We start from the raw sequence: 20303 nt of genomic DNA on the forward strand, positions 1-20303 counted from the left end.
ATTCGAGAGGTTATTGTTTCTCAAGATTAAATTGAGGATGGTTATGCAAAGAAAAGGTTTAAATAAGACTTTCTGCCTTTTATTGCAGTCACAGCTCTTTCGCACAGACCGTAAATATTTAGATAATGTTGACCAGCAGCGAGCTTCTCACTTACATAAAAACGCGATGAAGTAGGTTTTTGTAACGGTCAAAGCATATTCTGCTGATATTGTGCAGTCTGAATATAAAATAGCAGCCACAATCCAATAAATTATACGTAAAAAAATAACGAGCAACCAAAAAAAAAAAAAAGAATTCTCTCTAATCTGCAACACATTGTGCAAAGCTATACAATTCCACGAGCAAGATATATTTAAAATTTCCCACATTGGATAAGATTCGAATCTGTCCGTGCTAATACAAGTCGCACAAATCATGTAGGCCTTCAGTACCGACTAATTCAGTAATGCCTGTAATTGTTTTAGAATTTGATAACATTATGCTTTAAAGATCGATATTTCGTTTTATTTAGATTATCATGCATCCATATTACTTTGGAAGGTTGTTATTTACACCCACCCACCCCGAGAAATACACGAAACAAAAATAGATTTAAAAACGAAAACATGTACGGACGAGGTCAACATAAAGGTGTGATCCAGTACAAACTGGATTGAATGTCGCGCGTCACAATGACATCATTTTAAAACCCTATAGCGATCAATTACTTTAGCAAATGTGCCCATATAACGACGTTCACATACATCATAGATTGCGCCTTTTGCTCACATGGCGATTAAGCTTTTAAAATTATAGTTGTAAACACTTACAAAATGAGGCTATTTTATTTTAATAATACAAATTTAAAACCTACATACTGTTGTGGAAAGTTGATCCATGGAGGGAAAAAAATTAAATTGTCTGAATTGGTAAATGTCCGACGCCTTTGTGCTTACGCCTTTACAATGTATGCAGCTATAGTGCAGAATATTTTTGTCTCTAACGCTGCACCGTACATTTATTTCGCGGAAGATAGGAAGGTATAAACTGGACGCTAAATCAAGTACACCTCTGCTCCTGTAACCTTGTGGAAACACGAACGACTCCTAACATGCGGTCTTTGCGGGTAATTTGATCACATTTGTCAATGTCGCATAAAATTACTTTGATAAACGCTTCATATGATGTTCTATTTTGATTATCTTTTATTTATCTTGGTGTGTGGCCAGATATTACCGTTGAATGTTTTACCTTGAGAATGGGGTGGGGGGTGGGTCATTTGGATTTTGACCGTAATGTCCAGTTACCGCGTTACTACCAAGAAAACTTGCCCAAAAAAGTTTCACCATACTTACTTTTCATTTTTTTTACTGCTGCGTGTTTAATCCTCGTGTGGTGCATTTATAATGGTGAATTATTTTAATTCCTGTCAACGAGACCTCTATGGGAGGCGTTCTAAATAGAACGTCTTATTAATGCGGCAGTTGGCGAATTCAAGGACTATCGATGATACGTTATAAAAGTAAAATTGAAAAAAAAAAGAGAAGAAAATATTGGATTTTTAAATAACAAAATTTCATTATTCATATATTTAATGAAGATCTTTCAACGCCTGATTTGTATGTCCATTAAATTATTATGATTAATTTTATTCTTATATGATACTATAAGTAGCGACAGGGGATGAATTTTCCAGAATGTTAGAATAAATAAAATGGAATGATTTCTGCATAATTTTAGTGTGCTAAATCTAAAAATATACCATCTTCATGATATCTTTTCAGATAAGTTCACAGGAAGCATTCAAACACATGTACCATCCAACATTTTTAATATTGGTCTTGGTCACTTTTTGGAAAATCTTCACATCATATTTCATACATATAGTTATATAGAAATATTGGGTGAACATTCAGTCATAAGAATAAATAGACTTTTCCTATGTTCCAGATACTTTGGAAGCTTTTTGTGCCTTTGCCTCCTCTCCATCTTTGTATGAAATAATATGTTCAATAGTCACACACATTGAAATTATATGTTGCTCTATGCATAATTTATGTGTATAGAATCCAAAATTGAACTTGTCTTTATGATATTTTTCAAATAAATTCACATCATGTATTCAAACACATGCACCATCCACCACTTTAATATTGGTCTTTGGTCACATTTTTTCTTCAAAATCTTGACCTCTTGGTTATTTCAAGCTGAAATATGTTTCTTACATATGGTAATATAGAACTGTTTTGTGAACATTCTTTTTAATACTAAATTTACTTTTCATTGTTACAGGTACTTGTGAAGCCTTATTTTGCATTGGTTAAGTGCCTTCCCCCAATCATTTTTTTTCATAATATACCATGATAATGAGTCAAACATAAGTTGAAATTATATCTTACTCTTAAAATAGTGCATAATCATTACAATATTCTTGAACCGCTCCAGTGGCCTAGTGGTTCGAGCATCCGCCTTGGATGTGGAGAATTGTGGGTTCAGTACCCGGTCGAGTCATACAAAAGACTTACAAAAATGGTACTAACAGCTGCCTCGCTTGGTGCTCAGCATTAAGAGGTTAGTGTTAGGACTGGTCAGCCTGGTGTCAGGATAATGTGACTGGGTGGGACATCATGTTACGTGTCTGCGACATGATGCCCCAGTGCTAGACATCACTATGAACTGCCACACTGCAGACATTGTAGTGATATGACTGAATTTATTTTTAAAGCTACGTTAAAGATCCAAATCACACACACACTCAATATTCTTGTACATATATATATGTTCATCACAATTTAGTAAACAATAATTGCCACTTTAGAATTAAATTATGATCAGATAGTTTTGGTAAATTTTCATGTCTTTAAAATTAATGACAAAAAATAAAGAAACAGAAAAAATTTACATTGATTACTTACAAAGTTTACAAAGTATGTCAGTCACATTGCCAAAATTTCTCATTCACTTTTTTATATTGTACAGGTTTTCCACTAATGTATTATTACAGTATATCTGCATTTCTATGGTGTAAATTGTTGATATATTGCAATATAAAATTTTGGCTGTCAGTTTTGTAAATTTTTTATAATTCTAATCAATTTTGAACATTATTATACAGTTCATGAAGTAGTATTAAACTGTGAAATCTGTGTAAGTGAAGGAACTGTGTTAAGAAATATTTATGCTTTTTTAAAAATTAAAGTCATGGTACAGATCAATAGTTTGTTCTTTATAATGTCAATGTTTAGAATAGATTGATATTCACAATAAATGCTTTGAATTGGTTTTCTTTTCTTGAAAGTGATTTCAATTTTACCACTTTTTGCCTATACTAAAAATGAAAATTTTAAATCAAATAGGTCTACCAATGCCTCTAGGTTATTAGATATCACCCATCATTGTTAAATACAACTAAGTCCGAGTCTAACCTTGAAAATACATTACACACCAAAAAAATTGTACCGAACATTTTATTTATTTAATATAATAAATGAAAATACGTGTGTATTATCTGATTCCATGGTATAAATATCTGCTTTCTCATAAAAATGAGTTTTTGTGTTTTTAACTCAATTTTAGCCATGTTGCCATTATTTACATTTTTACAGACCCACATGCTGGGAAGAGTTACTGTTCATGCTAGCATGGCTGACCTATTAAAAGACTTAATTCAGGAAGTCAGGGTTTTTACGTTAATATCCTCACATTGTATCATTATTTTTGTAAAATGATCTCTAAAGTATTTAATAGGTAGTCATTGTTCATTGTCTTTATTCATTTATTTAGTTTTACTTCATAAAAAAATATATTCTCGTTTATTTCTGTCAAATATGTTGTATAAAAGGCATATTGTCATATATGCTAGATATAGACAGTTGACCTTTAAACCATGAATACAATCGGCCGTAATACTGTCAGCTTTTTACATAGGAACATACCAAGGGTAATGAGGTTGATATTGTGAGAAAATCTAAATATTGATTCCCAGCGCCCTCTAGCAATGTACTACAAGGCATATTTATAGGTAACCCCAACCTTAGTTATATGCCCCATATCTAAAGAACACATGATCATTTATGAATATGAAAAATGACATGGTTAACTAACTTAATTTTATACTATTATACTCACTGCTGAAAACATCTAATAGCCCAATGCCCGGGAACCCTCTTAGATTGGGTCCATCCTGTATTCTAAGTGAGGTGCCCATCGGGTTTGTCACAAAAAATTCTAATTTGTTGATATACCTGTCATAACATTGCGAAGTCTAAATCAGATCACCACAGTCCCACATGAAAATAAGATCTTATTTTAATGAAATTGAAGCATGGTGAGTCATGCTAAAAATATGATTTTGTACTCCTAAACCCCTGACAGTCACATTTGAGAAAACACAATTTACACTAATCTTCAAAAAACAAAAATTGTTTTTTAAAAAATGAAACAAAAAACCCACACACCACTTTGAGTATATGTCTGTCACATGTGCCATGTATAAACAGTAAACAGTCATGATTGGAGCTGATGTAAATCTATCCATTTAAATGGTGTCAATTAAAGGTGAAGAGGTCAGTTTTGTGTTAAATTTATGTATTAGGTAAGTATTACAGGTAGTAAGTTTATGTAGTAGGTATTGTTGAAGTTGGTAAAGAGGTCTTGGAAAAGTCATGGAATTATATTTTTTAAGATTACAGGAATCCTGTTAAAGAAGCAGATGATTCTAGACATTGTGCTTGGTATGATTGTAGGATTGAAAGGTACCAAAAGCTGGAATCAGGACTGGATATAGTATGAATGAGATTTTATCACATATTTGTTAATATAAAGAATATCTGTGATTTTGTGTACCCTGAATAGTTTTTTTTTTAAATTTTAATATTCATGGCTACTTGAACTTCCTGACATCGTGTTTTCATACTTAAACTTTCTGGCATCATGTTTTCATGCATGGAAGTCCTCTCATTCATAAATATTTAAATTGGGAAATTCGTTTTTATTGAAATGAATCACTTCTGAAAATTGCCATTGCAATTTGCTTGTGCCAGCTTAGTACATCGCACACAGAACTGTCTGCATTTGAGATCCAGATTATGTGCCATTGGATCAGTTAGGGTCTATGCTGTTCAACTGAAATCAAAGTTAAAACAAAGCATTTTGAAGTATTTATAATTTTTGTGGCGCCCACCTAGACGGAATCATGTGCATGTCCGGACATTTGTCAGCAATAAACAAAATGTTTAATTTTTTTACCTTCTTGCTGGGACCCCGGGTGGCCAAGTGGTCAAAGTGCTCACCTTTACTGATAACTGCCATCTGGATTTAAGTCTCAGGCATGACCAATGTGTGAGAAAGCTGCCAGTAGCTTTCCATGAGTTGGTGATTCTTACTGGGGTTTTCCGGGTTCTTACTTCACCATTTATACTTACCTTTATGTATGGCAGATCTTGTGCAAAGAAATGGTGTTAAACCAAAATCAACAACAGCAACCTTCTTGCTGTTTCAAAGGTTGCTCAACAGAAAAATGGTTTTCTTGTTAAATCCATATTTTTTTGTTCCTCTCTTTGCTGACACCATTTTTTGTGTGAAAATTGTGACCGTGTTTGCATTTGTGACTACAAATTCAGATTATCGGGTTGAAAATTGTCAACTGGTTGCTATTTGGTGACCTTTAAGGCAGCAGCTAGAAAGTGAAGCATTACAAACATTCTGCAATGTAATTCTTGGCATATTTTATTCAGAGATTGTCATCTCATACATTAGGTCACATTTTACATGTGTCTAGTCTGGCTTAAAGATCATTTAAAGTGACCAGCCTGATAACAGTATAATATGACTTGTGCAGTCATCTTCATTTAATGGTCCATTATAATGTGAACATGGTGACAAATATGGACAATCTAGCTTATAAAATTATGCCAACTTCAGGCAGGGAGATGGTTTTAACAACTCCAAATAGTGACATTTAATGACTGATGTGAGGATGAAACAGATGACTGTTGTCACTTCTTGGAGACAGAACTAAGTTAAAAATAACTTTACATCTCTACTGGTGATATTGTCCATGGAGTTTGAAACTTTACACACATTCATCCCATGGTCTAGTCGGTCCGAAATGAAAATGGTGTACTCAGACATCCATTATGGCAGCTGCAGTGGCCTACTTTAAAATCTTGTCACCACTGCTCATCCTGAATGGATGGTCATTTCAGTATGGGTTTTACAAGACCTCATATCGTGTATTGTTGGTACTATATGAAAATGGTACAGATCTGATGAGTCTACTTTTATTGAAATGTATGTTGACAGAGAGTTTTCAAAAGAAGACTTTTTATGAAAGTGGTGCCAAGCTGGCAACCAGTATGTGTTCCACATCAGCTAATTTTGAAATCTTGTTATTGCTGATCAGTATTCAAGTTTCAACACTTGAGAGTTAAAAGGAAGAAATAGTCTTACCGTATCTTGAATTCCTGGAAATTGTTTTCACCCACTAGTGCATCAGTACCTTCAAAAGATCAGTTGTCTTGTAACATTTATTCCCATTTGGTTTATTTGAAAATAATAATTATGATGATGATGACTTTATGTAAAGAAGAAGCTCATTTGGTCAGCTGACCAATCTTCCATGAGGCCTTCTACAATAACATTTTTACATTATATATATATATATATATATATATATATATATATATATGCACAATTTATAAAAAATGATATGTCTTTAGACAGACAAATGCTGTTAAAATTTGACAATTGATCTACTGCTACAATACTGTACATGGCTTCAAGGAAAATACAGGATTCATACAAATAGTAGTTTATTTAAAATAGAAACTTGTTGTCTGCCTTCAAGAGAGGATCAAAACCAAGTTAAGCTTTCATGGTCATCTACCATTCTAGGTAGCGTAGTCTTGAATGAATGCCATTCACGGAAGCTTGATTGTTGTGAATGTAGCAAATTAAATGATTCCAGGTAGTTTCTAACAATTAATTACAAACATGTCTTTCTGATATCTTCGAAAGTGATGATAAAACTGATATAGGTTTTTAGTTAGTCATGTCAGAAAGATCTCCCTTCTTACATATTCAAGTTAACTTTTTGCCAGTTTTAGCCTGTTCGGAAAAATACCTGTGGAGATATTTAGATTGAAGATGTACATAAGTGAAGGTGCAATCAATTGAGATGAGAGTTTTAGGAATTTAGCACTTATATTATCTAGACCAGTTGGTCTAATTCATTTAAAATTAATTTAAGGATTATTTTAGGATTCTGAAGCACTCTTCTTTACTTTGAAATATGTTCATTTAATTCATGCTGGAGAATCGTTTAGGAGAGGTGAAATCCACAAGTTTTTCATTTATGTTCACAAAGTAATCATTGAGTACATTTACAATTTCAAGAGGTTCTTGCTTTATATCACCATTTTCATCACTAATACATGTAAATGGCAGGTTATTGACAAATTTACCTCTCAAGTCATTGAAAGTTTTCCAGAGATTTCTAGGATTCTTTTTTGTAATACTTTCTGATATTTCAGTGGAATAATAAGTTTTCTTTGCCTTTTGAATCATTGACTTGACCATGTTTGTCTTTCTGCTCTTGATGTCTGAATGTTCATTATGACTTGGTGACCTGATTTTAAATGGCTACTCAAATTATCATATCGGTCACACCTTTGGCTATGCAATTGATAAGTTCATGGAGTGTAGTTATTTCATAAGCCTCAGTGCTTAGAAGCATTCAGATATTAATGTAAGTGAATATGTTATTTATGAACACCTGTATTGTTTACAGAAGGTATCCTTACAGTTGTTTGTTTTTTCCTCAAGCTTTTACAGGGTGTACTACATACCACTGTCAGAAGGGCTTCCAGTGGCCAAAACCTGGGAGTAGTACCAAACAAAGAAGCATACAAAAAGCTTCAGAAGAAACAAGCCGAGATGTGTGTAAGTACCTGTAATTTAAACTTTCATTTTAAGACTATTTAATTTTAAACAAATTGAGCAAAAATCAAGCAGATAAAAGTACAGCTTATGCAATCTTTTTAATTTCTCACACTTTATGGTGGAGGACTTTGTTCCCTTCCACTTTCGCTCCATGATAATGCTCATCAGTGGAGGGATACATACCTGCAAATCACCACTGTACCTAGACAGACACAGCAATGGCAGCTTCACTGTGGAGGGGCTGATTGACTATTTAACAGCAGATGAATGAAAACCACCTGTAGACAGGTGGATGTCAAAAGTGATTTATGAACTAATACCATTTGAAGAATTAGTCATATTTATTTAGATCATATATTTGGACACCCCCCTCCCCCAATTTCAAAAGTCTTGTATATTCAGTAAGTATATTGATATATTTAGACTATTCTTTTGTAATTTATTCAAATAAATCTGAACAAACGTGAGCACTGACTTGACAAGAGGCTTACCTTCTTGATCTTCTATTGACAGCATAAATTTATACTGCTGTTAGAAAGGAAAAGTAATCCTCTGTGAGATGGACAGTTAAATTCCATATGATAATGCTTCAGATTAAAATCAAAATCAAGCACAAAACACTTAATTTACACTAAAATGCAAACTATATGCCTAGTCCTTAAGCAGTAATTGCACAGTTATGAGGCTGAACATGCACAACTTTGAACTAGTTCAATTCTTACTGCATGTGTTCTGTAAAGAACAGACAATCTAATTTATGGAGCTAGAATGTTCTTTCTGACCAGGTTTTCTTTTTCTTTTGTCACAAGTTAAATTTGTTTTAGTAAAATAAAGAATGGAATAATGTCTTTCGTTTCTACTTCAGATCAGCCAGGCAGTTGTTTTCAAGCCTCTTCACACACCCACTCACCCCATTAGAAAATTTAATAATCTCACCCTTTACTTCTGTGAATGTTCTACAGAAATCAAGGCAGTGCCTCATGTCAACACTTATAATGTACTGAAAAGTGTTAGCATCAAAAGATGATGTCAATTTCAGCTTGGAAAAGGTGTGTTTCTCTCTCATGAAAACACTGCTTTGGCCTGTTGTACTCAACAGCCCCAGTTATAGACGCTCCATTAACAACGGAGGTTTGATAATTGTTCATAATTAATCTGAACTCAATGTATTGCTGAAATGAATAGTGATGTGGGAAATTGACAAAATTTCAGATGCGCAGATTTTCATTTCCAACCATTTTGGGGCATTATTTATGTGTATTGTCTCCATATGTATCTTATTAATTACTTACTTTTGTAAGGTAAAGATATACAAAATAATTTTTTTTATCATAGAAAAAATAGTATATCATATTGAAATCATATGTCAATAACCTAATCATAATATTGATCCAGTTCTTATAATTATTTTGATACAAGGTAGCTCTAGAGAAAGTCAGCCAAATGAGTGAGTGCTGTATGTCTCATTGTTAATGACAAAAGGTCAAGTTACATTTCTTTTTAATACCTTGGAGGAAGATCATGGTCTGTTTTTAACAACTATTCTTATTTAGAGCTCTCACTCTTCTCATTCACTTATGTGAATGACACAAGGAATGGAAGACAGTAAACAGATAAATGCAGAAATTGGATTCTAGCCATATGGTCTAGGTTACAAGTTTTTTTTCTTCTATCACTGATATTTCTTTTACGAGAATCAAACTAGGGAATAGCCTATGGCTGTACAGTATGATTGACTTATTATTGTCAACATGATGGCAAGACCACTCCGGTGGTCTAGTGGTTAAAGCGTCCGCCTTGGAAGCGGGAGGTCATGGTTTGATCACCCGGCCAAGTCATACCAAAGATTTACAAAAATGATACTAACAGCTGCCTCTCTAGGCACTCAGCATTAATATGTTAGTGTCAGGATAATGTGACTGGGTGGGACATCATGCTATATGTCTGCAGCATGATGCCCCAGTGCTAGACATCACTATAAGCTGCCACACTGCAGACATTGTAGCGATATGACTGAAAAATTGTTAAAGCTACGTTAAAAATCCTAATCACACACACACACACACATTATGGCAAAGAAAATAAACCTGCAGAAGAGCTGCTTTTGTGCTTAAATTATCCGTTCCCACAAGAAATTAGCATGTTAATGGCAAAGAAAACAAACCATGCTGATGGCTTCTGTTGTGCTAGGTTATTAGTTTGCACATGCGCATTTATCTTATTATGCATCTGAACCTACATGTGTCAAGGATAACAGTTTGCAACTAATTGGGATATATAAAAAAATGAACTGCTACTTTGATCATGAATAACAAAATAGTACAGTTTTATGAAAGATACAAAATGTTAATACTGCTTTTTTTGCAATAATTTTTGTTTTGCATGTTCATGGAGCTACTAACAGAACAATGCTTTCTCAAGTTTTAATTATTGCGGTATATTGATGTGTTTGGATGTCAGAAGAAATTATACAATATCTTAATGACGAATGAGGTAACCATTGGAACTTGTGAGATTTTGATACACTTCAGTAAAGTATGAATGTTATTCGGCATTCAGCATTTATTGTTCTTATGACTGCACTGAGTACATTATTGCTGACTTTCATATGATCATTAAAAAGTATATTGCACAAACTACAATAGAAATGCGGACAATGTGCATCTGTAGATTCTGAAAACATTATTGAAAAACAAATTGTGTCATTGCACAAACTGTAGTTTGAATACAGCTTACAAGATATTGTCACCATTTTAATATTTTTAACTTGATTTGGCATTATGCATCATTCATTATCTTTGTTTTGAATTAGGAAATGTTTATGATCAACTGAATCAAAAGATTTTTTTCAGTGTCAAAGAGTGTGCCAGTTGCTCCTGAAAGAGATAACAATGCAAATAAATCAGTGCCTCTCTCTCTCATGCTAGCAGAGGTGGTAAACAGGAAACTACACCCATTTTTCAAGAGCATTTCCACTCCATGTTCATCATTGAATGTCACTCGAATCATGGTGTGCATAAGTGTTCTCAACAAGAAACCACATTGGCAACTCTATCAGGATGTGCAGAGAGATGGTGGAGGGGGTTTCTTAATGCACTCTACCCACACCATGAAGCAAGGGGAATCGAAAAATCATGTGATTTGTTCTATTGCAAGAAAACACTATCTTAATACCTGATTAATGGTATCACAGCATAGTTTTTCACTATGAGGGGGTTGAATGAGGGGGATCAATTTTAATGGTACAGAAGTATTTGTATACATGCATATTGTGTCTTTATGTCTGTCTGATCTTCTGTTATCAGTTTTTTTTCAGCACAATAATTCAAATTCTCCATCACCATCAGTGTTTTAATTCATGCAAGTCATATGTATATGAGGCCAGGAACAAGTTAAATTAAAGAACTCTATTTATGGCTGGGTATTGGTTTAACTCCATTTCTAATGATTTCTGAATGATAGCACTTGCTGCCAAATCCATCAGGACATTAGCATTACTTTTCTGAAGTACTTACTGCCACTATTTGTCTTGTTACCCCCCCCCCCATTTTAGCAAACTTGGAGTTGCATAACTCTATCTGAGAAACTAGTGGGAACATTAAAAACATTGCTATTATTACCAAACATTGTGGATGGTTAGCAATTGCTGTATGGTAGAAACATAGATTTTTGGTTCAAAAGTTCAAAAGTCAAGGACACTCTGACTGAAAGAGGAAAGATAGTCTCTACACAGTAACATCATTTCTGCACTGCAGACTTGGATAGTGACAAAGAAGAAACCAATAAATTTTGGGACCAGAATGTCAGAGGTCAAGGTCACTGACTGGAAGAAGAAAAATGGTTTCAGCTCATTTAATTTCTCAGCCATGTATTTCCACCAATGTGAGCAGATGATTTGAATGTTCAGAACTTTAAATTGATGCCAGTCCATTAACCCAATATCAGTGATTTTGCACATAGATCACTAAAATTCCAGCTGTCCCTAATCTATTGGAGCAATAACAAAATTAAAATATTAGAAACAATTACTTTCATACTTAATTGATGTGTTTATTGTGTTGAATGAATACCTAGCCACATCCTGCACTGGACTAGAGTACAATCAATCCCTCTGAGGAAAAGGAAAAACTAACCAGTACTTGGCAAGTCACCTGAGTACGCAAAAACAGAGCACAAAAATAATATTGTAATAAAAATTTGTATTAAAATAACTTCTGCAAGGTCAAACAAGGGAAATCTTTTTGAACACAATATGTTTTAGACCTAAATCTACATTATGAGAGAAATAAATCTATTTCCCAAGAGGATTCTGTAAGAAGTAGAGAACTTCAATTATAAATAGAAAATTTGTTTTTTCCCCAAAATAATAATGAATAAGCTTTAACAAAAGAAGTGCTATAAAAAGCTGAATACGATAATTTCATTCCTGAAAATGAAATCAGTCTGATGTTTGAGATCATAATGTTTAGGACCTGAAAATTATGGTGGTCACAGGTCCAGGATCTTTTGCTACAGACCTGTCATTCCAGCACTAACCCATTGGACTTTTATTTTTTTAAAATTTTTCCTATAAATTATAAGGTATTGTTTAAAGTTACTGTTATTTCTGGTTTAATGCTATACTCTGCGCAAGATAGGTTATACATAGCGGCCAGTATAACTGGTGGAGTACCAACCCAGGAAAACCCTGGTAAGAACCACTGACACAATGGGAAGCTGCTGGCAAGCTTTCTCATGTATCCAATTAAGCTGAACCCAACACTCAAACCAACAAAGATAGGTAAGGTGGCAGTAAAGGCAAGCGATTTAGACCTCTCAATCAACCCAGGCCCTATATATATATATATATTGATTAGTATATGTAATGTACTATCAAGTGCTTCAAGCGCTGTACAAAACTCAGTTGCAAAACTTAGATGCACAAATCAATTTTGGGATTTTGAGTTGGGGGGAGTAACTGAAGAGGGAAAAAAGGACTAGGGTCATCAGTGAGAAACAGGGTTGGTTGGCGAACCAGAAGCAGACATTTTTTTAAACAATTAATGTGAAAGACCTCAGTAAATGCAGCTCACAGCTTGCTATGTCATTGGACTATTCTCATTTTCTTTGAGATAGTCAAAGCTTGCTCTAATTTATTTTCCTTAGCAAACCTCAGTTAAATTTGCCAACTGTCTAAACTTGACTATACAGTGTTGTAGCGCATTTACTAGAGATTAATTAAACCAGCTAAATAACCTTAATATTTGGCCATATAAATGTACTGTGTTACAAACTCATCCCCAGACTGTATATTAGCTTTTTTGGGGTTGATGGGTCACCTTGTTCACAGTACAAATTATATTATGGTAAAACAAATATCAATGTATGAAACTATTGGATTTAATTGTGTCATTTTTAGGTTTTTGGTCATAAGCCAGAAGAACATTTGAAGTGGCCTTAAATCTGGCATTCATTCCAGCCTCTGGTGTTTGTACTGTGTAACTCTGTTACACACTCATCGCCAGACTCTGTGTTAGCTTTTTCTGGGTTGATGGGTCACCTTGTTCACAGCACAAATTATTGGATGATAAAACAAATATCAATGTATGAAACTATTGGATTTGTGTCATTTTTAGTTTTTTTGGTCATAAGCCAGAAGAACATTTGAAGTGGCCTTTCATCTAGCATTCATTCCAGCATCAGGTGTTTGTTAGCACATGCCTGTTACTTGCTACTCTTTAATTAGAGGTTTGATGCATATTCATCCCAAGGTGTAGTTTGTCCTAAATGAAAAATGGTGACATCAGTATTGCCATCACAGTGACCATCTTGAAATTTTGTATCATTAACTCTTTCTGATAGGATAGTTTTAGCAATATGGGATTTGCACTGAAAGTCTTTTTATGGTGTCTAGTTGGTCCTAATTGAAATTGGTACATAACTGACGTACAGTATGGCCACCATGGTTGCCATTTTGAAAATTATTTTGCTACTGCCGCTGAAGGGATGGTCATTTCAACACAAGACTTTAAAATTGGTGCTCTGCCATGGTGACCATCTTAAAAATATTTTTATTGCTACTTCAGAATGAATGTTTGTATTGACATGGGGTTCATACGTTAAAATGATGCTGATCAAACCTGCTTTGAAGACTGTCAAGAAAATCTTTATATGGCTAGTTTTCCTGATGGGATGGTCATATTTGAAACACTTTAGTGGTATGCAGCCAGTTTTGCAAGAAAATGGTTTTCATTTGACTCCAACATGTCTTTGATTATGACTCTCAAGAAAATCTTTCTGCTCCTCGTTGCAGTAATTATTGATTCACTGAATCAGAATGAAGATTCTGCAGATCTGACCCACCCACCAGCATATCTGTACTGTTATGGAAACCTGACCTAACTTACCTAAGTGTCAAATCAGAGATCATTGATCATATAGTTTGTAGGTCAGTCAGCTTATGAGCACAGGGACTGGTACGTATTACTGGGTAAATTTAGACTAGACATTGTATTTAGCTGCACAAAGTCGAAGATCGTACTTGCTTGTGAGCAGGGATAACATGTACAAGTGGATTTTTATAAAACACAGTTAATGCATCTAAAGAATGCCTTGAAGGATGCCACAAAAATAAATACTTCCCCCCCGAAAAAACCCCAATTAATTATAGATTTAACCCAGTGTGTGTGTGTGTGTGTGTTAAGATTGTCTGAGACTATTTTCTATCCATGATATCAAGTTCATGACAAAGGATTTTCTGTTGCACTTACAGGTAAATGAGCGTGTTAACTCAAGTGTGCAAGGAAATATATTTTGTTGCCAGCGTTTGCTTCTTTAAGCTTTTCAAGAATATCAGATGGTTTCATTTTTCAGCAGTCAAAACTAAATGGACAGAAGAAACTGTCTTAACATTGGTTCATTGATTTTCTTTTTGACATTAAAGCATCTTTCCCATTAATTAACTCTTGCTTATTCACTCTCTTATACTGACTTCGCGTAATTTACACAATTAGAGGTAATTTTTCATTCGTAGCTAAAAGCAGTACAGTAGAACCTGCCTTAAAAGACCATCTGTTCTGACCAAAAACAAATGCTCAAGACAGGTTTTTATGTTATAAGCAAATTTTTCAAAATTCACACAAGCATGATTTGTTGACTCAAGAAAAGCATCGGTAGCCAAACAAAGATGTTCAGATGTGTGAAAATGCTGGAGTCTCATTGAGTGTTAATGTAATTTATAGCACTGTGTTACATATACTGAATGTACTCACTAGGCTACATATACTGTATGTACTAAATAGGCTACATATACTGTATGTACTAAATAGGCTACATATACTGTATATACTCATTAGGCTACATACACTGTATGTACTCACTAGGCTACTTATTCGGTATATACTCAATAGGCTACATATTCTGTACATACAAAGTACATATACTGTACATACTCACTAAGCTACATATGCTGTATATACTCATTGGGCTACATGTATTGTATATACTTGATAGGCTACAGATACTGTACATACTAGGCTACATATAATGTATATACTCAAATAGGCTACATATACTGTATATACTCACTAGGCTACATATACTGTACATACTCAAGTAGGCTACATATACTGTACATACTCAAGTAGGCTACATACACTATATACTCACTAGGCTATACTCACTAGGCTACATATAATGTACATACTCAAGTAGGCTACATACACTATATACTCACTAGGCTATACTCACTAGGCTACATATAATGTACATACTCAAGTAGGCTACATACACTATATACTCACTAGGCTACATATACTGTACATTCTCATTAGTCTACATACATTGTATGTACTCACTAGGCTACATATACTGTATATACTCAATAGGCTACATAATGTACATGCTAAGCTACATATACTGTATGTGCTTAATAGGTTACATATACTGTATATGCTCACTAGGCTACAGATACTGTACAGTGTACATACTCAGTTGCAGTTAGGTGTAATCATTACAGTGATCAACATATACCCAAGTCTGCCAAAGCATTGTTGTTTGCAGTTGTACTCGACTTGTAAACATGTATGTAGGATAGCTGTATTTGGATTTCTTGCAGTGTTATCAACTCGTACTCTATTGTATATTCTCTTCATATAGTCCTCCAAACATGGGTTTAATAAATTGTATTCCCATTAATACATGCATTTGCTTATCATTTCAGTTGCAAGATGGCTTACTGGTCTGGCAGAAAAGCTTCAGTTATTTTGATGGCTTGCTCCGCTATTTGACTTACGGGATGATCACTGTTGGAACTGGGATGGTTGCTCTGCGGACCTTTGAGATGTCATTTCCAGCAAAAAAAGGCTAATTAGTTGAAGTAATTTATGAGAAAAAGTGACACTTCCTCCTTAAAAGGAAAGTTTGTATGAGGACATTGATCATGTGTGAAATAATGATTAGATGAAATAAAATATTCCCTGTGATAATGTTGTCTTTTAGGTAGGACACTGCCTCACAAAGTCACTGTGAATGAAGAAGAAAATTGGTTTTTGCACAATAACACATTTTCCACAATCTATGGTTAGCACACTTTGTGGATGGCTTGCACTGTTTAGAGTTGCTCTTGTACTGACCTTGTGAAGAAAATGTCTCAATACAGTGGAATTAATTGAATATTAAGATGCCTTGAGATGTTAATAAGCCTGATTATATTGTGGTGTCTGTTACCTAATTTTCAAGCTCGCAGGATATACCTTTTAATCGAAGGAATCAGCTTAGTAACAAAAAAATACAACATTAGCAACATATCTTCAGCATCATTTTATGGTTTGACCAAGCTGTTCCAAATTTAAAATACAGATGCTTCGGGGTGGGGGGTGGAGTGGAAAAGTTATAGTTGATTAACTTGTCATGACTTTGAACAAATTTCCAGGGTTACAGAATGACTGTTTGAGCGAGTAGTGGATGTTTAAGCATTCTGGGCAAGGGAGACCAGCTTAGTTTGTAAGCAAGATAACTAAAAACAATTTAACCAAATCTGACCTGGTTGGATATTTAGAGGCCTTTAAACGACTAACGTTTTACGTTTGTGTGACTATTACCTGATTGTATAGGACAAGTACTGATTTACCGATATGTAGATTTTTTCTTCACATTCTTACATACTTTACTCTTATTTTGGCAAGGATTGTTTTTTTTTTTAAAACCCCCATGTAAACTACACCTGACTAAACTGTGCCCCTTTGTTGGCTGGTTTCACAATAACCCGTAATGCTGCACTTGAGTCTAGGCCTGATATAGCCTTCTGAGTAATGGTAAGAAAAACAGATCAGTCCACTCTCAAGTTAAGTTTGCAGGGTCAAAAAAAAAGAAAATTCAAAGCTCCAAATCAGGTCAAACAGAAATGAAATCGGAGTTGAGAGAACTGGAACAAAAAATAAAAGATAAGATGACATATTTGAAATAAAGGATGTAGTCAGTATTGTTTGCAAATGAACAATTGAAATAAAATTAAGAAATACAAAAACGTAGAATGTGATAAAAAAATATATCACAGAAATGGAAAGAATTATATTTTGAGAACTCGAATTTGATTCGAAATAAATAACTAAACCATTGAAATACAGATACGGTGCAAGGGAGGACGCTAGTCGGAAGTTTTGAAGTAATAAACCCTACTTAAATGGTATTATGGAGACATTGAAACTTTCTATTGAATCTGATACAAAAAAATGGTATAGCTACTGTATGCTGCTAGGTATTGCAGCCCAAATGCATGAAAAATAATGATATCTGGACTACCTCCTTGTGTGGACACCAAGGCAAAAGAAATCAATGATCTGATAATTGACCTATGTGAAGACTTCAACTTACAATACATTCCACAATACACATCTTTCTTTCTTCCGAACCAGGATGTCAACCTAAGTCTGTACCACAGATACAAAATTCATTTAAGCAGAAAAGGAACCTCAACTACTGGGAAATATTAACATGTATGACCCCATTTTCAGGCACTATAATGAAGAGTACTGTCTCTACTGTGGAGAAACTGGGCACATGACACAGGTATGCCATCATAGCAAACAGATTGAGTGCTTCAGATGCCATAAATATGGACACAAACAAAAACTTTGTCAATCAGTGTACATGTATTATACATATTAGGAAGCTGGCAAAGAGGAGAATGCCAATGCTTTATTTACAACAACAAATCTAAATGTACCTAGTGAGACTCTTGTCTCTTAACTATTCAGTGTACACTATTGTAAGTGCAAAAGTTAACAGATTTTCAGGGTCTTTATGTGACTTTGAAGACGCTAATATATACATGTATGAACATTTAAATATAGAAATAGGATGTCAGAATGATAAAAGTAGTATGAAGACAATCTAGTGAGTACCCCATTGCATGATGACATACATTCGGTTTGTAGATTGATATGAAACTAAATACAAAAGATTTTAACATAGGTCACTTAAATGTGCAAGTTATCGTGGGAAAAATAGACCAGATTAAGTTAATGTTGTCTTCCAAGGAGAATAATGTACATGCTTTAAGACTCACTGAAACCAAACTAAATGCTAACCACAATGATAATCTATTTCACTGTCAAGGCTACAATAAACCATTATGCTGGGAAAGAGAGACAGCATAGGGAGGTCTTGTTGTATACATTAGGGAAGATGTAAATGCAGAAATGTGACTTGACTTGGAGTCACATGAAATCAAGAGTATCTGGGTGGAAATTGTTCAAAATAATGCAAATTCATTCCTAGTTGGTTTCATTTATAGACCACCTTCCTCCAAAGCAATTTGGAATGATAACTTTTTGAAACAAGTGGAAAATGTTCTTGCACAGGAGAAAGAAGCGTATATACTCAGCGATATAAATAAGGACCTTTTCAATATTCAAATAAGGAACAACTGGATGGAATTTATTTAATCATTAGGCCTAGACCAACTGGTAAATGAGCCCACAAGGTTAACAGAAAAATAAAGCACTCTTATTCATCAAATTTATACCAACCTACCAGAAAATGTGGCTTGTGTTAATGTACCGAATGTTGGTCTTAGTGACCACTGTGCTACTTTTTTGACAAGAATGGTTTAATGCAAGAAAAATGAAAAAAATACACACAAAATGATCACTTACAAATCGTTCAAAATTTTTAATGAAGAAAAATTTCTCAATGATCTATATAAAGTTCCATGGAATATGATCCAAAATTTGGATGACATAGATGAAGCTCTGAGGGTGTGGACTGACTTATTCATGGATGTAGTCTCTAAGCATGCACCACTGAAAGTACATCAAGTAAAGACTGAAATTCAACCTAATGGCTTACTACTGAAATCCTATATGCTATGAAAATATGAGACCAATTCATGGCTATGGGGAACCATACACAATATAAAGTATGGAGAAATAAAATAACAGTATGATTAAAAAAGCTATATAAAAAAAACAACTTAATATCAATCATTGCTTGAAAACAAAAAGAGCAACACAAACTCCATTTGGAAAGTCTTCAGTGAACTCGCTGGAGGAAAACAGAGATCAGACAAATAAAATTCACTCACTTCTGGTAAATGATGCCATAGTCACTAATGACACTGACATTACAAATGTTTTAAATTATTTTTTCACCAACATTACCACAAAGTTAAAAGAACCAGTGATAGAAGACAACTTTAATGAACTGAAAATGTTCTGCAGCAGCAAAATCTCTAAGGAGGTATGTTTCTCTATCCCACCAGTATCAAAAAACTTTGTTAAAAAATGTCTCAGTGAACTTGATATCAAGAAAACTACAGGACTTGATCAGATTGGTCCATGACTCATTAAATCTTCTGCCTCTGCTATTGTAGATAGCATAACATTCATAATTAATTTAAGTATTGCAACCACATCTGTCCCCAAAATTTATATGGAAAACTGCAAAAGTAACTCCTATTCACAAATCTGGTTCTAAGGACGATGCTGATTACTTCCAACTTATCTCAGTACTACCAAACTTGTCAAAATTGATTGAAAAACATGTCCATGACTCATTCATGTCATATTTAACCAAACACTTGCTGTTACATGCTCATCAATCAGGCTTTAGACAGAAACATTCCTGTCAGACTGTCTTGATCTCCCTAACTGATAAATGGCTTCAACCACTTGACCAAGGTAGAATAATAGGATCTTTATTTGTAGATTTCATGAAAGCTTTTGACATGGTGGATCATGTTATCCTTTTGAAGAAAATGAAAAGCTACCAATGTGATGAAAGAACAATTAGATGGTTTACTTCATACTTAAGTAAGAGAACACAACATGTTTACATAAATAATGTTCTGTCTGAACCTGGAACAATTAGATATGGAGTATCACAATGCTCAATTCTAGGTCCA

The 20303-nt window shown here is 34.2% G+C and overlaps 1 long non-coding RNA gene across 1 annotated transcript; it reads left to right on the top strand.

Annotated features, from left to right (window-relative positions):
• Positions 1 to 1019: 1019 nt before the first annotated feature.
• LOC149805726 (uncharacterized) lies at positions 1020 to 16386 on the top strand. The gene is made up of 3 exons (XR_016419779.1): positions 1020 to 1106; positions 7805 to 7921; positions 16122 to 16386. It is a non-coding gene; the product is annotated as an uncharacterized LOC149805726 (long non-coding RNA).
• The last annotated feature ends 3917 nt before the right edge of the window (positions 16387 to 20303 follow it).

The sequence above is a fragment of the Sinohyriopsis cumingii genome, chromosome 2 (genome assembly GCF_028554795.1).
Source record: "Sinohyriopsis cumingii isolate HCF-2022 chromosome 2, ASM2855479v2, whole genome shotgun sequence".
Classification (NCBI taxonomy): Eukaryota; Metazoa; Mollusca; class Bivalvia; order Unionida; family Unionidae; genus Sinohyriopsis; species Sinohyriopsis cumingii.